Below are 20,689 nucleotides of genomic sequence, written 5' to 3'. Positions count from 1 at the left end.
AAACCAAGCCATGAAATCCAAGGAATTGTCTGTAGACCTCCGAGACAGGATTGTATTGAGGCACAGATCTGGGGAAGGGTACATAAAAATTTCTGAAGCATTGAAGGTCCCAATGAGCACAATGGCCTCCCTCATCCGTAAATGGAAGACGTTTGGAACCACCAGGACTCTTCCTAGAGTTGGCCGCCCGACCAAACTGAGTGATCGGGGGAAAAGGGCCTTAGTCAGGGAGTTGTCCAAGAACCTGATGGTTACTCTGACAGAGCTCCAACATTTCTCTGTGGAGAGAGGAGAAACTTCCAGAAGAACAACCATCTCTGCAGCACTCCAACAATCAGGCCTGTATCGGAGAGTGGCTAGACAAAAGCCACTCCTCAGTAAAAGACACATGACAGTCCACCTGGAGTTTGCCAAAAGGCACCTGAAGGACTCTCAGACCATGATAAACAAAATTCTCTGGTCTGATGAAACAAATATTGAACTCTTTAGCTTGAATGGTAAGCATCATTTCTGGAGGAAACCAGGCACTGCTCATTACCTGGCCAATACCATGCCTACAGTGAATCATGGTGGTGGCAGCATCATGCTGTAGGGATGTTTTTCAGTGGCAGGAACTGGGAGACTAGTCAGAATCAAGGGAAAAATGAATGCAGCAATGTACAGAAACATCCTTTATAAAAACCTGCTCCAGAGCGCGCTGGACCTCAGACTGGGGTGAAGGTCCATCTTCCAACAAGACAATGGCCCTAAGCACTCAGCCAAGATAACAAAGGAGTGGCTACAGGACACCTCTGTGAATGTCCTTGAGTGGCCCAGCCATAGCCTAGATTTGAACCCGATTGAACATCTCTGGAGAGATCTGAAAATGGCTGTGCACCAACGCCCCCCATCCAACCTGATAGAGCTTGAGAGGTCCTGCAAAGAAGAATGGGAGAAACTGCCCAAAAATAGGTGTGCAAAGCTTGTAGTATCATACTCAAAAAGACTTGAGTCTGTAATTGGTGCCAAAGGTGCTTTAACCACTTCAGCCCCGGAAGGATTTACCCCCTTCCTGACCAGAGCTCTTTTTACAATTTGGCACTGCGTTGCTTTAACTGCTAATTGCGCGGTCATGCAATGCCGAACCCAAACGAAATTTGCGTCCTTTTCTTCCCACAAATAGAGGTTTCTTTTGATGGTATTTGATCACCTCTGCCATTTTTATTTTTTGTGCTATAAACGGAAAAAGACCAAAAATTTTGAAAAAAAATGATATTTTCTACATTTTGTTATAAAAAAAAATCCAATAAACTCACTTTTAGTCATACATTTAGGCCAAAATGTATTTGGCCACATGTCTTTGGTAAAAAAACCATCAATAAGCGTATATTTATTGGTTTGCGCAAAAGTTATAGTGTCTACAAACTAGGGTACATTTTCTGGAATTTACACAGCTTTTAGTTTATGACTGCCTATGTCATTTCTTGAGGTGCTAAAATGGCAGGGCAGTACAAACCCCCCCCCCCAAATGACCCCATTTTGGAAAGTAGACACCCCAAGGAAATTGCTGAGAGGCATGTTGAGCCCATTGAATATTAATTTTTTTTGTCCCAAGTGATTGAATAATGACAAAGAAAAAAAAAATTTACAAAAAGTTGTTACTAAATGATATATTGCTCACACAGGCCATGGGAATATGTGGAATTGCACCCCAAAATACATTTAGCTGATTCTCCTGAGTATGGGGATACCACATGTGTGGGACTTTTTGGGAGCCTAGTGTAGTATGGGTGTAACTTTAGTTATTGAATTACAAGAAACTTAGTAATAGTTTTAAGGTGATTACTTATATATATATATATATATATATATATATATATATATATATATATATATATATATTTATATATATGTATAATGTATGTTTCTGAGCTCACAGACGGTCATTCATAGAGGCTTACATTGTCTCTGAACCATTCTCTGGCTAGCCTATTGTTAGGACCAGATAAAACCAGCTTTTCGCACCTTTCATCTGGCCTTTATAAGGTCAGACAATGGAGCATGGCAGTGAACCTCGTTAAGGGACGTAAGTGGTCCTGGATCTTGAACAGACTGTCGGCTTCCAGAACTATCTGAAAATTCAGAAGTTGAGGGGTTCCCTGGATTGAATGCTGAATTTATCATTTATCATTATTATTGTAACATCTGTAATACATCTTTAATCGAAGCTAAGTAAATCTTTTTTATTACATTCTTTGTTTTGTGTGTTTTAATCATTGCATTTACTGACCACATATCTAAAAGGGTAAATATATAAATGAATCTATGAATAAATGTAACACAGAATTTAACCCCTTGTTACATAATGGCGCTGCGAGCAGGATATTTAACCCTTTCAGTGCTGGTTTGAAGTGCAGTGATTAATTCTAGTAATACTGTTGTGAATTGTAATGTTTTTTGACAATTGGGAAACTGTATTATTGGTGTGCACTGTGATGGGAGGTTGTTGCTAGCTTTGCTTTGGTGGCAGTTAGTGACAGATATGTTTAACTGGATAAAAGAAGCGAAGGGGGGAGACAGTCGAAAGAGCCCCATCTCAGAGTGGGCAGATTCTAGACGCTGGTCTACTCTGGCTCATGAATTGATCAAGTATCAGGATGCATTTAAAGTGGAAGACCCCCGCCACTGTCTCCTGATTCTTGATTTGTTTCGATATTCAAAATCGGAACAGAAAGCTGCATCTATATTAGGATGGATATTTTTGCAGGCACTGAAACAAAAAGGGGGTAAATGGTCGAATGTTTCCACTCATTGTGTGCTTAGCGAGCCCCCGGCAAGCTTTAGATTTTTTGAGATATAGAACAGATGAGCTGATGACCGCGTTAGGTGGACGAGTGGCCCTTTCACTGGTGCTCACATAATTGTTCTTTGAGGTTTGAAAACGATGAGCAGAAAACAGGTAGGAAAAGGAAAAATATGACCTGTATTGATGCTTAGATTGTGATTACTGCAGTAATATATGTGTTAAGTTTAAATGTTGAGCTCGTTTGTTGGTTGTTTAGCTAGCTATTGGTGAGGAAAAGTTGCTTGTATGGATGATATGTTAAAATACATTTGGCTACTGATTTTTAAGTGAGTTTTTGTATGTTTGACTGAAAAGATCAGTTAAACATACAGGAATGGCTGCAGCTTTCAGCTCCCCAGCCCCCCCCCCCCCGGTCAATGGACAATAGTCCAGCATGTTGTCAAAGGAACTGCAGCTGTAGACTGCTTGTATTTGTGAGAGTCTGCTTGAATGAGACAATCCCTAAGAGAGGGAGATTCCCCCTTAACCCCCCCCCCTTAAAAAAGCTTATGCCTGTGATAAAACAGGACAGTGCTGAACATCTGAGAAATGTCTAATCATGTTGAAAAAATAACATCCTAGGTGAAATTGTTAGTTTTGTTAAAATCTAGGATTATTTGAAACAAAGAAAGTAAATGGCTGATTGATGTTAACACCCTTTAAAAATCCTGAATAGCAGTCATGATTATTATAATTTTATTGGTGAATGTAATAAAGTGTCATGTTCTAGGATACAACACTAATGTTTTTTATTTAAGTTTTTTCGTTAATACAGAAGGAACCAGATCTATTCCTAGAAGTTTCGTAGATCTGTATGGTATTGAACAAGAGGTTGCAATAGAAACATCAATATGAGTTTGGTGATGTATAATGTTTGTGCACAAATGTAATGAACACCATATAATGTTCTTGTGAATTATTTCAACCATGGTTAATGACAACTTTGAATGGACGTCCTTTAATGAAAATCCACGTGGTGATAATTAATTAAGTAATATGAGCTCAATTAATAAGGGTAATAGAAGTGCACTCATGAATAACAGAAATAATGGCCATATGTTTTGTTGTTTGTGGAAAGTGTTGGTTAAATGTGTTTGTTGCTAACTATTTGTTACTTTCTAGGAAGGAACGGTAAAAATATCACACTAAATACCTTTTTATTTTGTTTAGTTCCTAGACAATATTAAACAGCATCAACCCACCTGTCTGATATGGTTTGATGTCCAAGAACTAAAGATGAAGATTATAGTCAAACTAAATCATTTATGTTGTTTTTGTTGTTATTTTTATGCAATATGCAAATGTACTGAAAGTTTTCATTGGAACTGATTGTAAACCAGAGCAGCTAATACTCTCGATGCTGCATAATGGATTTATAAGGGTTTCCTCTGATTGAGTTGAATATAAAATGATATAGAACAAATAATGTTTGAATATTGACAGCAAGATTGTTTTGATATCTGGAATTATATAATACTTGAAATGATTTGAAGGGTGTAAGAATACCCAAACATTTACATATTGTTATTTTCTGTGTATATGTAAGCTACATTATGGCAGCATCTACTTCTGTATATTCTAACATAATTATTTTGGTGGAACTGTAAGGCATTACCACTGTGGGAGTGTGTTTGGGGTTTTACATAAAGTACATTTTCCTGCATGATTGACAGTTTAAATTTAAAGTAATCATTTTGTTTTTCAAGGAAAAAAAAGTACTTATGTCTACTTATAACTGTACATTTAGGTTAATATTATTGCACTGAACACAATTTTTAAGTCTATCAACATGAGGTGTTCTAGTGTTATATATATGGTCAGTTATATCTGACACTCAGTGATTCTTTGACCACCCTGTTCTATACACCTGGTTGAGATTTCATAAAATATTCTTGGTAAAGAAAAAGAGTTATAAAATAGGTTCTCAGGTTTTGTTTTCCTCAATTCTCCTTGATTGCTTGGGGTGGGACTGGCACGTAGAATACAGTGACACATATGCATGGGCATATCATATGCACATATTGGGAGCAGTGTAGACAAGAGCCAGTTAGCCTGCCAGAATGTCTTTAGAGTGTGGAAGGAGATCAAAGTGCATAGAGGAAACACACATGAACTAGTTTAAAGTTGAGCCTATAATTTGAGACAGAGTATTGTATAGTTCAGGTGGGGGATGAGTAATATACCTGTAATAATATTTAACCTTTAATGTAGAAAGCTGAGTTTTTCAGTGTTAAGACAGATCACTAATGATTATCGATTTGCCTGTTCAGAAATCTATAATAGGCTATATGGGCATTGTTGTTAATTAAGAAATGTTGGACTGACATATTTGGTAACACACCTGTCATGATGTCAACTAGAAGCATATTGGAGAAAGAAGACAAACACTTTTGACAGCAGCAACGTCTATAAAGTCTTTACCAATGATCAGCAGCTGAACTGTTGGTGCAAGTTCCACCTGTTCTGAGGGTCGAGTACCTGAACTGTTCCATCCGCTATCATGGTTAAGTACCTGAATCTGATGGTGAAGTACTTGAACTGTTTTATCTGCTCTGATGGTCATGTGCCTGAACTGTCTGTAAAAGTTCCAGCTACTATGTGGTTATGTGCCTGCACGTTTGTGACTTGTGAACTGCAATAGTCCGAAGGATATGGACTTTGTATTCTACAGTTCTTTCAGTTCTACAGTGTTGCAAGTGCTATGCTGCAGCTGTGATATGGTAACCGGATGTCTAAGACTCTGCTGTCCATCACCAGATATAGAGGACTTTGACAAGTATCTATGCGTTTAAACTCTTGGAAAGGAAAGTTTGATGCTCATGCCTGTACTTTCAAAAGGAAGTTTGGTGTTATTCTGTTAGTCCAACATATAGTTGTTTTTATAAGCCTGGACATTTTTTATATTTTTCAGCCCTAACATAGCAGAATGAGATTTCCTGGACAGGTAAATCAGACAGAGAAAGTGGGTCAAGAGATAGAACTTTAGATAAATAAGACGAGGTGTGGAAGGATGTAAAACTGTTATACATTGATTTACATGTGGAAAATACCCAAGGGGTGGGATATATGGGACCATATTTAATAATGAGGAGTGTTTCGCATACATACTTATAATACTGGAAATGTGAAGGATGACATTAATGAAGTCAGAAATGTTTATATTGGAGTACAAGCGAAAGGACTACCTTAAGTAGAACATCTTGATATATCTATAAGTAATCCTGAGTATTATAAACTAAACTAAGAATCTTGTAAGTCAAGGGGTGGAATGTAGTATGGGTGTAACTTTAGTTATTGAATTACAAGAAACTTAGTAATAGTTTTAAGGTGATTACATATATATATATATATATATATATATATATATATATATATATATATATATATATTTCTATATATGTATAATGTATGTTTCTGACCTCACAGACGGTCATTCATAGAGGCTTACATTGTCTCTGAACCATTTTCTGGCTAGCCTATTGTTAGGACCAGATAAAACCAGCTTTTCGCACCTTTCATCTGGCCTTTATAAGGTCAGACAATGGAGCAGGGCAGTGAACCTCGTTAAGGGACGTAAGTGGTCCTGGATCTTGAACAGACTGTCGGCTTCCAGAACTATCTGAAAATTCAGAAGTTGAGGGGTTCCCTGGATTGAATGCTGAATTTATCCTGTATTGTAACATCTGTAATACATCTTTAATCGAAGCTAAGTAAATCTTTTTTATTACATTCTTTGTTTTGTGTGTTTTAATCATTGCATTTACTGACCACATATCTAAAAGGGTAAATATATAAATGAATCTATGAATAAATGTAACACAGAATTTAACCCCTTGTTACACCTAGCCACGCATGGGGCTCCGAAAACCAAGAACCGCCTTCAGGATTTCTAGGGGCGTAAATTTTTGATTTCACTCCTCACTACCTATCACAGTTTTGAAGGCCATAAAATGCCAAGATGGCACAAACCCCCCCCAAATGACCCCATTTTGGAAAGTAGACACCCCAAGCTATTTGCTGAGAGGCATGTTGAGTCCATGGAATATTTTATATTTTGACACAAGTTGCGGGAAAGTGACAATTTTTTTTTTTTTTGTACAAAGTTGTCACTAAATGATATATTGCTCAAACATGCAATGGGCATATGTGGAATTACACCCCAAAATCCATTCTGCTGCTTCTCCTGAGTACGGGGATACCACATATGTGGGACTTTTTGGGAGCCTAACCGCGTACGGGGCCCCAAAACCAAGCACCGCCTTCAGGATTTCTAAGGACGTAAATTTTTGACTTCACTCCTCACTACCTATCACAGTTTTGAAGGCCATAAAATGCCAAGATGGCACAAAACCCCCCCAAATGACCCAATTTTGGAAAGTAGACACCCCAAGCTATTTGTTGAGAGGCATGTTGAGTCCATGGAATATTTTATATTTTGACACAAGTTGCGGGAAAGTGACCAATTTTTTTTTTTTTTTGCACAAAGTTGTCACTAAATGATATATTGCTCACACAGGCACCGAGACGTCAGGCTGGACGGCAGGCACCGAGACGTCAGGCTGGAAGGCAGGCACCGAGACGTCAAACTGGAAGGCAGGCACAGAGACATCAGGCTGGAAGGCAGGCACCGGGATGTCAGACTGGGTTGGATTAGCTGGTGCGGAGGCAGGTTGGGTTACTGGCAGGATCGTCTTGGTTGGTTACTGCAGCCCAAAGATGATATAACATTAACAGGGAAAAGCTCTCCTGACAGTTCCAAACTGCCAGGAGACACCTGCTGGTGGACCTCAGTACTGCATGCCAAATAACAGGTATTACCAGCGGATGGAACATTTCCTGACAAAGTCCCACACATGTGGTATCCCCGTACATCAGGAGAAGCAGCAGAATGTATTTTGGGGTGTAATTCCACATATGCCCACGGCATGTTTGGCAATATATCATTTAGTGACAACTTTGTGCAAAAAAAAAAAAATTGTCACTTTCCCGCAACTTGTGTCAAAATATGAAATATTCCATGGACTCAACCTGCCTCTCAGCAAATAGCTTGGGATGTCTACTTTCCAAAATGGGGTCATTTGGGGGGGGGTTTGTGCCATCTGGGCATTTTATGGCCTTCAAAACTGTGATAGGTGAAATCAAAACTTTACGCCCTTAGAAAGCCTGAAGGCGGTGCTTGGTTTTCGGGGTCCCATACGTGGCTAGGCTCCCAAAAAGTCTCACACATGTGGTATCCCCGTACTCAGGAGAAGCAACAGAACGTATTTTGGGGTGTAATTTCACATATTCCCATGGCATGTTTGAGCAATATATCATTTAGTGACAACTTTGTGCAAAAAAAAAAATTGTCTTTTTCCCGCAACTTGTGTCACAATATAAAATATTCCATGGACTCTACATGCCTCTCAGCAAATAGCTTGGGGTGTCTACTTTCCAAAATGGGGTCATTTGGGGGGGTTTTGAACTGTCCTGGCATTTTATGCACAAGCTTATGTCACACATCACCCACTCTTCTAACCACTTGAAAACAAAGCCCTTTCTGACACTTTTTGTTTACATGAAAAAATAATTTTTTTTTTGCAAGAAAATTACTTTGAACCCCCAAACATTATATATTTTTTTAAAGCAAATGCCCTACAGATTAAAATGGTGGGTGTTTTTTTTTCACACCATATTTACGCAGCAATTTTTCAAACGCATTTTTTTGGGAAAAAACACACTTTTTTAAATTTTAATGCACTAAAACACACTATATTGCCCAAATGTTTGATGAAATAAAAAAGATGATCTTAGGCCGAGTACATGGATACCAAACATGACATGCTTTAAAATTGCATACAAACGTGCAGTGGCAACAAACTAAATACATTTTTAAAAGCCTTTAAAAGCCTTTACAGGTTACCACTTTAGATTTACAGAGAAGGTCTACTGCTAAAATTACTGCCCTCGATCTGACCTTCGCGGTGATACCTCACATGCATGGTGCAATTGCTGTTTACATTTGACGCCAGACCGACGCTTGCGTTCGCCTTTGCGCGAGAGCAGGGGGGGACAGGGGTGGCCGTCTTTATTCTTTTTTTTGCTGTTTTATCTTATTTTTAAACTGTTCCTTTCATTTTTATTTTTTTTTTATTATTTTTATTGTTATCTCAGGGAATGTAAATATCCCCTATGATAGCAATAGGTAGTGACAGGTACTCTTTTTTGAAAAAACTGGGGTCTATTAGACCCTAGATCTCTCCTCTGCCCTCAAAGCATTTGACCACACCAAGATCGGTGTGATAAAATGCTTTCCCAATTTCCCAATTACGCTGTTTACATCCGGCGAAATCTAAGTCATGAAATGCTCGTAGCTTCCGGTTTCTTAGGCCACAGAGATGTTTGGAGCCACTCTGGTCTCTGATCACCTCTATGGTCAGCTGGCTGAACCACCGTCTGCATTCTCAGGTTCCCTGTTGGGACAGGAGAGCCAGAGAAAAACATGGAAGACAGTGCGGGGGATTCCCTCCCACTGCTTGTAAAAGCAGTCTAGAGGCTAATTAGCCGCTAGGATTGCTTTTACATGAAAGCCGACCGCTGGCTGAAAAGAATGATACCAAGATGATACCTAAACCTGCAGGCATCATTTTGGTATAACCACTCAAAGTCCAGCAACATACCAGTACGTTGCTGGTCCTTGTTGGGCATATATTGTAAACTTTTTTTCATGCAGCCTGTGGGCTGAACGAAAAAAAGAGATTGATCGGTGGGTATGCCCACCATTAGAATACTTCCCTTCATCCACCCACTTCTAATGATGGGCATACATGCACCGTATATATATGCCGAAGCATGGGGGCATCCTCCCGCAAAAGTTAGGAGCAAATCGCTCCTCTGCCCTCTGCTGCCCCCACGCTTCAGCATATATGCTGAAGTATGTAACTGTGGTGGTTAAATCACCTCCGACAGCACTGGAGTCACGGCTTTATGTATCATGGGAGCAAACGCTGTTGCTGTCAAGATAAATAAATCCGCGCTGCAACTGAATGGCGTACCTGCTATGCAAATGATGGTTAACAATAAAACAAAGTAACATTACAGTATAACAGTAAGACTTACCATACATAGTAAAAAATAAAACATTTAACGCAACCTGTGCCTAAAATATATATATGCCGAAGCATGGGAGCATCCTCCCACAAAAGGCGGGAGCAAATCGCTCCTCCACCCACTGCTGCCCCCACGATTCGGCATATATGCTGAAGTATGTAACTGTGGTGGTGAAATCACCTCCGACAGCGCTGGAGTCACGGCTTTATGTATCGTGGGAGCAAACGCTGTTGCTGTCAATATAAATAAATCCGCTCTGCAGCTGAATGGCGTACCTGAAAACAAAAAAATGGTTACCAACAAAACACAGTAAACAGTAAAGTATAAAAAAATTGCATATCTGAAAAGCAAACATGGTAAAACATAATAACAATAAAACATTGCAGAATAGAATACAGTAAAAAAGAGCAGAACAATAGAGAGAGAATAGAGAGAGAGAGAGAGAACAATAAAACGACAACTATTTTTGTTTTTTTTATTTTATATTTTTTTGTGTTTTTATTTTTTTTTTTTTTTTTTATTTTTTTTTTTACACTTTTTTTAGTAACTTTAACTTTTGTAACTGGTACCAGGTTTGGGTCTCTCAAAATGCGATGGCATCTTGGGAGACCCTGTGAAAGTGTGTCCTAGTCTGTGCAATGCTGTACCCTACGCTAAAACTCAACTAGTGTATGGTAGCGTTCAAAACATTCACCAATGCATAGACCAGGATTGTCAGGACAGGAGGGACAATAATATCGGGTGTCACGCCTAAATCCGCGCTTGCTACAGACACGACATCTTCTTTGGGGGGCTCGTTGGGTAGGGGTACTCGAGAGGACATAAGGAAAATGCCTCTCATGCAGCCGGCTTACTGCATTTGGTTGGGGAAGGTGAGGTGGAGCACCGTCTGGAAACAGAAGGGCTCTGATGATCTCTTCCTGGAATTTAAGGAAGGATCCAGTCCGTCCTGAAGCTCTGTATAGCACATGAGCGTGCAGCAAAGCCAATTGAAATAAATAAACAGACACTTTTTTGTACCAGCGTCTGGCCTTACGGGCAACTAGGTACGGCGCCAACAACTGGTCATTGAGGTCCACCCATCCCATATTTTGGTTATATTCGTGGACACGGAGGGGTTTTTCCACAACACCAGTCGCCGTAGTAATTTGGACCGTCGTGTCTGCATGAAGGGAGGTAAGAACTAAAACATTCTTATTATCCCTCCACTTCATAGCGAGCAAGTTATTACACTTCAAGCAGGCTCTCTCCCCAGCCCAAGACGGGAAACTACAAGCCGCTGGGGAAAGCCCCGGCGATTAGGTCGCACGGTGCCACATGCTCCAATCTGTTGATCAAAAAGGTGACCAAAAGTGGCATGCTCGTGTAATAATTGTCCACGTACAAGTGGTACCCCTTTCCGAATAAGGGTGACACCAAGTCCCACACTATCTTGCCAGCACTTCCTATGTAGTCAGGGCAGTTTGTCAGCTCTACGTGACTATCTTTGCCCTCGTAAACCATAAATCTACATGTATAGCCTGTGGCCCTGTCACAGAGCTTATACATCTTGACCCCGTATCTGGCACGCTTGCTGGGAAGGTACTGTTTGAATGACAAGTGGCCAGAAAACTTAACCAGGGACTCATCAACGCAAACAACTTGATGGGGAGTAAACAAGTCTGCAAAACGCTGGTTGAAGTGGTTTACGAGGGGCCGAATTTTGTAGAGCCGATCGTATCCAGGGTCTCCACGAGGACGACAGAGTTCATTGTCAATGAAGTGCATGAACCGCAAAATCTGCTCGTATCGTGCCCTGGTCATGGAGGCAGAGAACAAGGGCATATGGTGAATTGGGTCAGTGGACCAATATGACCGCAACTCACTCTTTTTAGTTATGCCCATGTTGAGGAAAAGGCCCAGAAAGATCTTAAATTCGGAGACCGTAATTGGTCTCCAATCTCTGGCAAGGGAGGACTGGGAAATAGTGGCGATGTGTTGACCAGCGTAAAAATTGCTTTGGTCCACAATAGATCTATAGAGAATAAAAATCCAGTGGCGTAAAATCAACTGTTTCCACCTGAATTCCGGGTTGGCCAGTGAATGGGGGAAGTACGGGTGCTGCAGAAGTGGTGGATTGGCGAATGCAGCAGGAAGGGCACTATGGGTACTACGGGACTGTGTTCATCTTCTTGGTGGCAGCGGGACACTACTAGTGCTTGCCACCTCGCCAGCTTGAACTGTACTTATGGGACTCACCACATCACCACGTGATACTGCGGTGCTGGATGTATGACAAGGGTATACTAGGCCGCTGGTGCTTGCCAGTTCACCAGAAGGAATAGCGGCGCTAGTACTGCTCTGCTTCATACGAGGGACCTGTGGTTCTTGCACTTCAAGGACAGAAGAAGGAGATTGGGGTCTGGTACGCCTGACCTTAGCAGGGACCACAACTCCGTCGTCAGAGCTATCTGTTCACTGAGCCGCTGTCCTCTACAGGATCATATTCTGAGCCTGAAACTGACAGATGAGTGACTTCCTCTTCACTATCTGTCATGCTCAGAAACGTGTAGGCCTCTTCACTAGTGTACCTTCGATTTGCCATTTTGGGCTCTAAATTTAGGGGTACACTAGTGAGACTCACAGGCAAAAAAGCTCCTGACTGTTAGCGACTGATTCAAAACGCTACCAAAAACTGTTAGCGATCGCAGGGATCAGGCCTGACTTTGCGAACGCTGCAGTTATGTGTGCTTAGTGTTTTGTAAGTGTCAGTGATCGATCGATACTGCACTTGGGTGGGCTGGGCAGGGCTGGGCCGAGGGGCAAAATGCAGGTGCTATCAGGTATCTGGGCTGATCCCGCTAACACCGTGTTTATGGGAACCCTAAACTGCTGGGGATGCTAGTATAGATCTGATCAGATCAGATACTATAGCACTAAGGGAGGTGTATGCTGCGTGCATGGGTGTTAGCGGTACTGGCGCTAACCTGACGTTGCCTGGGGCGACACAGACCTTATCTGACCCTAAAAACATAACTTATATCACCACCGGGCAATTAGGGGGTTAAACCTTTATAAGGTAATAAACGGCGGGTGCCCTAAAACTATAATAAACTATAAAAAACAAACTAACTAACCAGCGTCACCCGTAACACTTTGCTGGTGAAAGGGTTAACTAGGGGGCAATCAGGGGGTTAAAACCTTTAGTAGGTAGTATATGGGGGTCCCTGTCGCTATAAAACACTGACGGTGAACCTATATACTTACCTCCCTAACTAGCGTCACCAGTCACACTAATACAGCAATCAGAAAATCGATTGCTTAGTGACACTGGCGATGGGGGGTGATCAAGGGGTTAACCTTTATTAGGGGGGGTTAGGGGGGTACCCTAGACCTAAAGGGGGCTAACCCTAACTGCCCTAACACTTATAACTGTCACAAACTGACACCAATGCAAAAAAAAAACTGCTATTGGTGTCAGTGTGACAGGGGGTACAGAGGGGTGATCGGGGGGGTGACTGGGGGGTGAAAAGTGTGCCTGGCGTGTTCTACTGGAAGTGTAGTGTTGGTGCACTTACTTGATGTCTTCTCTCCTCGGCGCCGGAACGAAAAAAAACGGCTCGAGGAGAGATGACATCACTTCCTCTGCCTCTGTTTACATTATAGAGGCAGAGGAAGATTCTCATTGGCTGGGAGCAATCACGAGGGGGGGCCACGAATGGATGGCCTCCCCCTCACGTCTGATCGCTGCCAGACAGAAACCGACCACCTCGGGCACCGGGGGGGTCCGGTAGGACCCCCTGCCCGCGGAAGGCAGATCACGTACAGGTACGTGATTCTGCCTGCCCGTGCCATTCTGCCGACGTACATCGTCGTGAGGCGGTCAGCAAGTGGTTAACAAAGTATTGAGCAAAGGCTGTGAATACGTATGTACTTGTGTTTATTTCATTTTTTTATTTTTAATAAATTTGCAAAGATTTCAAACAAACTTCTTTCACATTGTCATTATGTTGTATTGTTTGTAGAATTTTGAGGAAAATAATGATATTAATCAGTTTTGGAATAAGGCTGTAACATAACTGTGACAGACTCACCCGGGACAGAGGCTATTGGAGGGGACTGAATGCTAGCCTCTTGCCAACAGATTATGAGCCCTGGCATTTGGGGGAATGGTGCTCTCTGTGAGCTGTATGCCTGGGGACCCTGGGGTTGGTGTTACTTTGGATTCAGCTCCATGTCCCCCCAAAACACACAGACTCTGGGGACCCTGTATTTGCCATAGTAGCAATAGTGACTGAGTCATACTGTTGGGACTCATACCATGAGAAGATGCTAATGTCATCAACTCCACTCACCTGTCTGATGTCAGCTATAATGTGTTTAATGTAAATGAGTTTAGTCTGGCTTAGCACAGGTTCTAAGGGTATTCAACTCATTGTTGTTTGTTCTAATTAATCCTGTGTTGATGTTTATGGTAATGTGTATTGAATAGTCAATGAGCTAGGAGACGTAGTCACTTAGTCTGGGTAAAAGGATTAGTTAATTAACTCGTTATTTGGTTAGGTTTTAGTCATTCTGCTGTGTATATATTTATGTGAGATCTCAAATAAAGAGTCAGTCCATGTTAGCAACAAGCAAGTGTCGCCTTGTTTTATGCTCAGAGAGGTTGGAATATCTGATATCTGTATCCAGACTACAAGGAAGTGGTATACTGACGGAAGCACTCAAGCGGAGTTTGGGACGTTCCGTGACATTGGTGGCAAGCAGCGGGAAGCTTCCTTCAGTCTGGGAAATCCAAACCTCCACCTGGATCCAAGATCAGGATAGCAGACTTCAGTCACCCCAGCGGAGATATGGACCTGGCATCAGAGTTTCCGGGGCTGCTGCGGATCATTCTTTCAACATACACCAGGACTGTGTCTGAGGATGAATACCTGGAGCTCAGGCAGCAAATTCGGGTGGAGCTCTGGATTGGAGCCCTTCAGCTCGCTGGTATAAAACAGAGCTAGTGCTTTCCAACCCAAGAGCAACGGGCCAGTGACCAACGGGTATTGTGGATGGCATTCCTGGGAGAGCGGCCCCAGGAGCAATGGGTGACTGAGTTGGACAGGCTGGTCCAGCAGGAGATAGAGCAGGACAATCGTTATCGGGCTCTGCAATGTCACGCAGAGGAGGGATATTTAGGGGAGACAGCAGAATGCTCTCCGGAGGGATATGACTTTGGAGGCCCTGGATTGCTGTGGGAGAGCCTTACAGATCATTTTGTGTTTGGCGATGATGGGGAACTTGACCTTGAGGACCTGCAAGAATATAGAGAGGCAATGCTCGGTCTTGCAGGGGTCTCAGAGCTCAAACCTGATCTGGACCATTTGCTAAGGAAGGAACAGCATCTGGAAAGGGCACACAGGAAACTGCTAGAACACGTTCAGCAGCATGCCAGAGAATCGGCAGTGGAAAATCTGAAGATTGCCGTTCCCAAACCCGAAGTGCTGACAACAGGGCAGAGCTCTGATAACCTCTGCCCAGCAATGATAGCATCTTCAGGGTTCCATGGACAGGAGATGGTGAACCTCTATTCCCAGACACCAGTTTTAGAGGTAGGGGATTTAATAGACTTTTCTGCTGAGGAAGAACAACCTGATGAGCCTCCAGCTGAAGATCTGGTAACTGAACAGAGGGTCCAAGACCTCTGTACCACACTTTTAGCAATTCCAGAGACTGGGGATTTAATAGACGTTTCTGTAGAAGAGGAACCACCTAGCTAACCCCCAGCATAAGTGCTGGCAACCGGACAGAGGGTCCAAGACCTCTGCCCCACACCTGTGGCAGTTTCGGAGGCTCAGGGTGAGAAGGTGGCAATCACTTCCCAGCAGCAGATAGAGGGGGAGAAGGGAGAGGAGGTGTTTGTTGTCCCTCCCCAACAGTTGGCCAGGGTGGAGGAAGCGGCCTTTCCTCCCCAGCAAAGATCCGTGCACCTGGGAGACGGTACCATAGACATGTCGTCCCAGCTGCCAGATAAGGAAATGGAAAAGTAAGCAGCCGGCTCCCCTTTCCAATGGCAGCTACACAGTTTGGGAGTGGAGGAAGCCAGCCTCCTGCCACAACGGTTAGCTGGAGCGGAGGATGCGGAGTCCCCAGCAGAACTGCTGGCAACAGGGCAGAGTGCTACCAACCTCTGCCCAGCACCGGCAACAACTGTGGAGTTCCAGGGAGCTGGGGCAGTTGGCCCCTCTCTCCTACAACAAGCTGATGTAGTGGAGCTGCTACTCCCAGCTGAATCACTGGCAACAGGGCAGAGCACCGCTGGCCTCTGCCTAGCACCTAGTGTCTCTCTACAGCTTCAAGAAGCAGGGGTGATTGGCCCCTCTGCCCAGCAGCAGACCAAGCCCAGGAATGTTAAAAACAATCCAGCTGAAGCCCTGGCAGCCAGACAGAGAGTAAATGACCTCTGCCCCACACCTACTGAGGTCAACTATTCCTTGCAGCCAAGAATGGAGATCATGCGGGAAGACTATGTGAGTTCACTCTGCCTGACTAATGCATGTCCAGACCAGGTGGGGGTCTGGGACCTTGTTAGTCAACCTTTGATGGGGGAGAAATGTGACAGACTCACCCGGGACAGAGGCTATTGGAGGGGACTGAACGCTAGCCTCTTGCCAACAGATTATGAGCCCTGGCATTTGGGGGAATGGTGCTCTCTGTGAGCTGTATGCCTGGGGACCCTGGGGTTGGTGTTACTTTGGATTCAGCTCCATGTCCCCCCAAAACACACAGACTCTGGGGACCCTGTATTTGCCATAGTAGCAATAGTGACTGAGTCATACTGTTGGGACTCATACTGTGAGAAGATGCTAATGTCATCAACTCCACTCACCTGTCTGATGTCAGCTATAATGTGTTTAATGTAAATGAGTTTAGTCTGGCTTACCACAGGTTCTAAGGGTATTCAACTCATTGTTGTTTGTTCTAATTAACCCTGTGTTGATGTTTATGGTAATGTGTGTTGAATAGTCAATGAGCTAGGAGACGTAGTCACTTAGTCTGGGTAAAAGGATTAGTTAATTATCTCATGTTAATTAGGTTAGGTTTTAGTCATTCTGCTGTGTATATATTTGTGTGAGATCTCAAATAAAGAGTCAGTCCATGTTAGCAACAAGCAAGTGTCGCCTTGTTTTATGCTCAGAGAGGTTGGAATATCTGATATCTGTATCCAGACTACAAGGAAGTGGTATACTGACGGAAGCACTCAAGCAGAGTGTGGGACATTCCGTGACAATAACAAAATGTGGAAAAAGTGAAGCACTGTGAATACTTTCCGGATGCACTGTATTTCTCCCACATAGCATTGGCATACTTAGAATTACACTCCAAAACACATTCCGCTACTCCTCCTGGTTAAGGGGATATCACATGCATGAGACTTTTATTGCAGCCTAGCCACACAGAGGTGCCTGACATATAATAACAATCTGAACCTGGACCACTCTTTGCTTTTGACTCGATCCTGATGCAGTTTTCAGCTGTGCACGTTTGTTTGTATCCTGGGGGAACCCCTTCCCCCACCCTTCCCCCTTCTTCTCTTTACCTCTGTTTCTCTCGTTTCTTCTCCCTACTTGCTGTATTCTTGTTTTTGGGCCTTTATGGGCTTCTTTCTTGCTGGCTCACCTACTCCCTGTTGTGGGTGGTACTGTTCACACATGAGGTGCAGACTCCACCAGTTTGGGCAGTGTTCTGTGCTCTCATATTTTGTTTGTACTTGCTATATAAGCTGTTGCTATGATACCGATCAATTTGTTCTGAATTGCCTTTGTTGTCATAGGCCTCTTGGCCACATTCCTTCTCTCTTATTTTCTCACTGGCTTGTTCTGTATGAAACTTATTGAAAATTTCAATAAATACTTTTGTAAAAGAAAATAGGGGCCAATGTGCATATGCACATTCTGTATTAAAGTGGTTTCAGCGCTAGAACTAACTAAGTTGAAAACTGCTCTCAACCCTAACAGCTGTACTAACCTTCTAAAAGAAGAAGGCATATACAGTGCCTTGCAAAAGTATTCGCCCCCTTGGCTTTTTACCTATTTTGTTACATTACAGCCTTTAGTTCAATGTTTTTTTTTTTAATCTAAACTATATGTGATGGATCAAAACACAATAATCTAAGTTGGTGAAGTAAAATTAGAAAAATATATACATAAAACTTTTTTTCAGAAATAAAAAACTGACAATTGGCATGTGCGTATGTATTCACCCCCTTTGTTATGAAGCCCATAAAAAGCTCTGGTGCAACCAATTACCTTCAGAAGTCACATAATTAGTGAAATTATGTCCACCTGTGTGCAAGTGTCACATGATCTGTCATTACATATACACACCCTTTTGAAAGGCCCCAGAGGCTGCAATACCTAAGCAAAAGGCACCACTAACCAAACACTGCCATGAAGACCAAGCAACTCTCCAAACAAGTAAGGGACAATATTGTTGAGAAGTACAAGTCAGGGTTAGGTTATAAAAAAATATCCAAATCTTTGATGATCCCTAGGAGCACCATCAAATCTATCATAACCAAATGGAAAGAACATGAAGAACATGGCACAACAGAAAACGGCCAAGAGACGGCCGCACACTAAAACTCATGAACCGGGCAAGGAGGGCATTAATCAGAGAGGCAGTACAGAGACCTAGGGTAACCCTGGAGGAGCTGCAGAGTTCCACAGCAGAGACTGTATCTGTACATAGGACGACAATAATTGGTACGCTCTATAGAGTTGGGCTTTATGGCAGAGTGGCCAGAAGAAAGCCATTACTTTCAGCAAAAAACAAAATGGTGAGAAGGCATGTGGGAGACTCCCAAAATGCACGGAGGAAGGTGCTCTGGCCTAATGAGACTAAAATTGAACTTTTTGGCCATCATAGAAAATGCTATGTCTGGCACAAACCCAACACATCACATCACCCAAAGAACACCATCCCCAAAGTGAAACATGGTGGCAGCATCATGCTGTGGGGATGTTTTTCAGCAGTCAGGACTGGGAATCTGGTCAGGGTTGAGGGAAAGATGGATAAATACCTGTACGCCCCATTTAAAACGCGGCTTAGTGGGCGCGCACGCCGCTGCACACTCTGTGAGGGTGCCAGCGAGTCCCGTGGACTCGTTGTCTGCTGGGGGCCACGATCGTGACAAGGAGCAACAGAATGGGGAGATGCCTATGTAAACAAGGCATTTCCCTGTTCTGCCTAGCAACATGACAGGGATCTACTGCTCCCTGTCATCGGGAGTAGTGATCTCTGTCATGTTGTAGTGAGCCCACCCTCCCACAGTTAGAATCACTCCCTAGGACACACTTAATCCCTTGATCGCCCCCTAGTGTTTAACCCCTTCCCTGCCAATGTCATTTACACAGTAATCAGTGCATTTTTATAGCTGTCACTGGTCCCAAAATAGTGTCAAAAGTGTCTGATGTGTCCACCGCAATGTTGCAGTCACAGTAAAAATTGCAGATCACCGCCATTACTAATAAAAAAAATTAATAATAAAAATGCCATAAATCTATCCCTTATTTTGTAAACACTATAACTTTTGCGCAAACCAATCAATATACGCTTATTGCGATTTTTTTTTACCAAAAATATGTAGAAGAATACATATCGGCCTAAACTGAGAAAGAAATTTGTTTTTTTAGATATTTTTGGGGGGATATTTATTATAGCAAAAAGTAAAAAAAATAGCTTTTTTTCAAAATTGTCGCTCTTTTTTTGATTATAGCACAAAAAATAAAAACCACAGAGGGGATCAAATAACACCAAAAGAAAGCTCTATTTGTGGGAAAAAAAGGACGTCAATTTTATTTTGGTCCAACGTGACTGTGCAACTTCCAGTTAAAACGACGCAGTGCCGTATCACAAAAAGTGCTCTGGTCAGGAAGTGGGTAAATTCTTCCGGGGCTGAAGTGGTTAAGAGGAAACATGTAAATGTGTTGGAATGACCTAGTCAAAGCCCAGACCTCAATCCAATAGAAAATATGTGGTCAGATTGCTGTTCACAAGCGCAAACCATCCAACTTGAAGGAGCTGGAGCAGTTTTGCAAGGAGGAATGGGCACAAATCCCAGTGGTAAGATGTGGCAAGCTCATAGAGACTTATCCAAAGCGACTTGGAGCTTTGATAGCCGCAAAAGGTGACTCTACAAAGTATTGACTTTAGGGGGTGAATAGTTATGCACACTGACTTTTTCTGTTATTTTGTCCTATTTGTTGTTTGCTTCACAATAAAAAAAAAAATCTTCAAAGTTGCGGGCATGTTCTGTAAATTAAATGATGCAAATCCTCAAACAATCCATGTTAATTCCAGGTTGTTGGCAACGAAACACAAAAAATGCCAAGGGGGTGAATACTTTTGCAAGGCACTGTACTTATTAATTCTCACAGCCACATGATCTCCCCAACAGCCAGATTCAGGGGAGAGGAGAGACCACCGACAATGGATGGAATGCCTGGGCGGTGACGTCACCCATAGGCTTACTATTATGCTTCTATTTTTGGCTGTCCCTCCTCTCCCCTGAAGCTGGCCACTGGGAGCCGATTATATAACCTGACCAGGGTGCTCTAGAAATAGGTATGTATAGGTATCTTCCTTCTACAGGGTAGTTAGTATAGGTGTTAGAAGGTGGTTGGAGTAGCTTAAAGCTTAGTTTGTACTAGCCTGGAACTCCACTGTAAGTATATAGTCAATATTTGTTGTGCTGGCTAGTTATCTAACTAAGCAACCAAAGCCTGACAGTGGCTCTAACACTACACTACT

This window comes from Aquarana catesbeiana, linkage group LG03 (assembly GCF_042186555.1).
Source record: "Aquarana catesbeiana isolate 2022-GZ linkage group LG03, ASM4218655v1, whole genome shotgun sequence".
Taxonomy (NCBI): domain Eukaryota; kingdom Metazoa; phylum Chordata; class Amphibia; order Anura; family Ranidae; genus Aquarana; species Aquarana catesbeiana.
The sequence above is the reverse complement of the archived record's forward strand: the minus strand, read 5'-3'. Positions refer to the sequence as shown.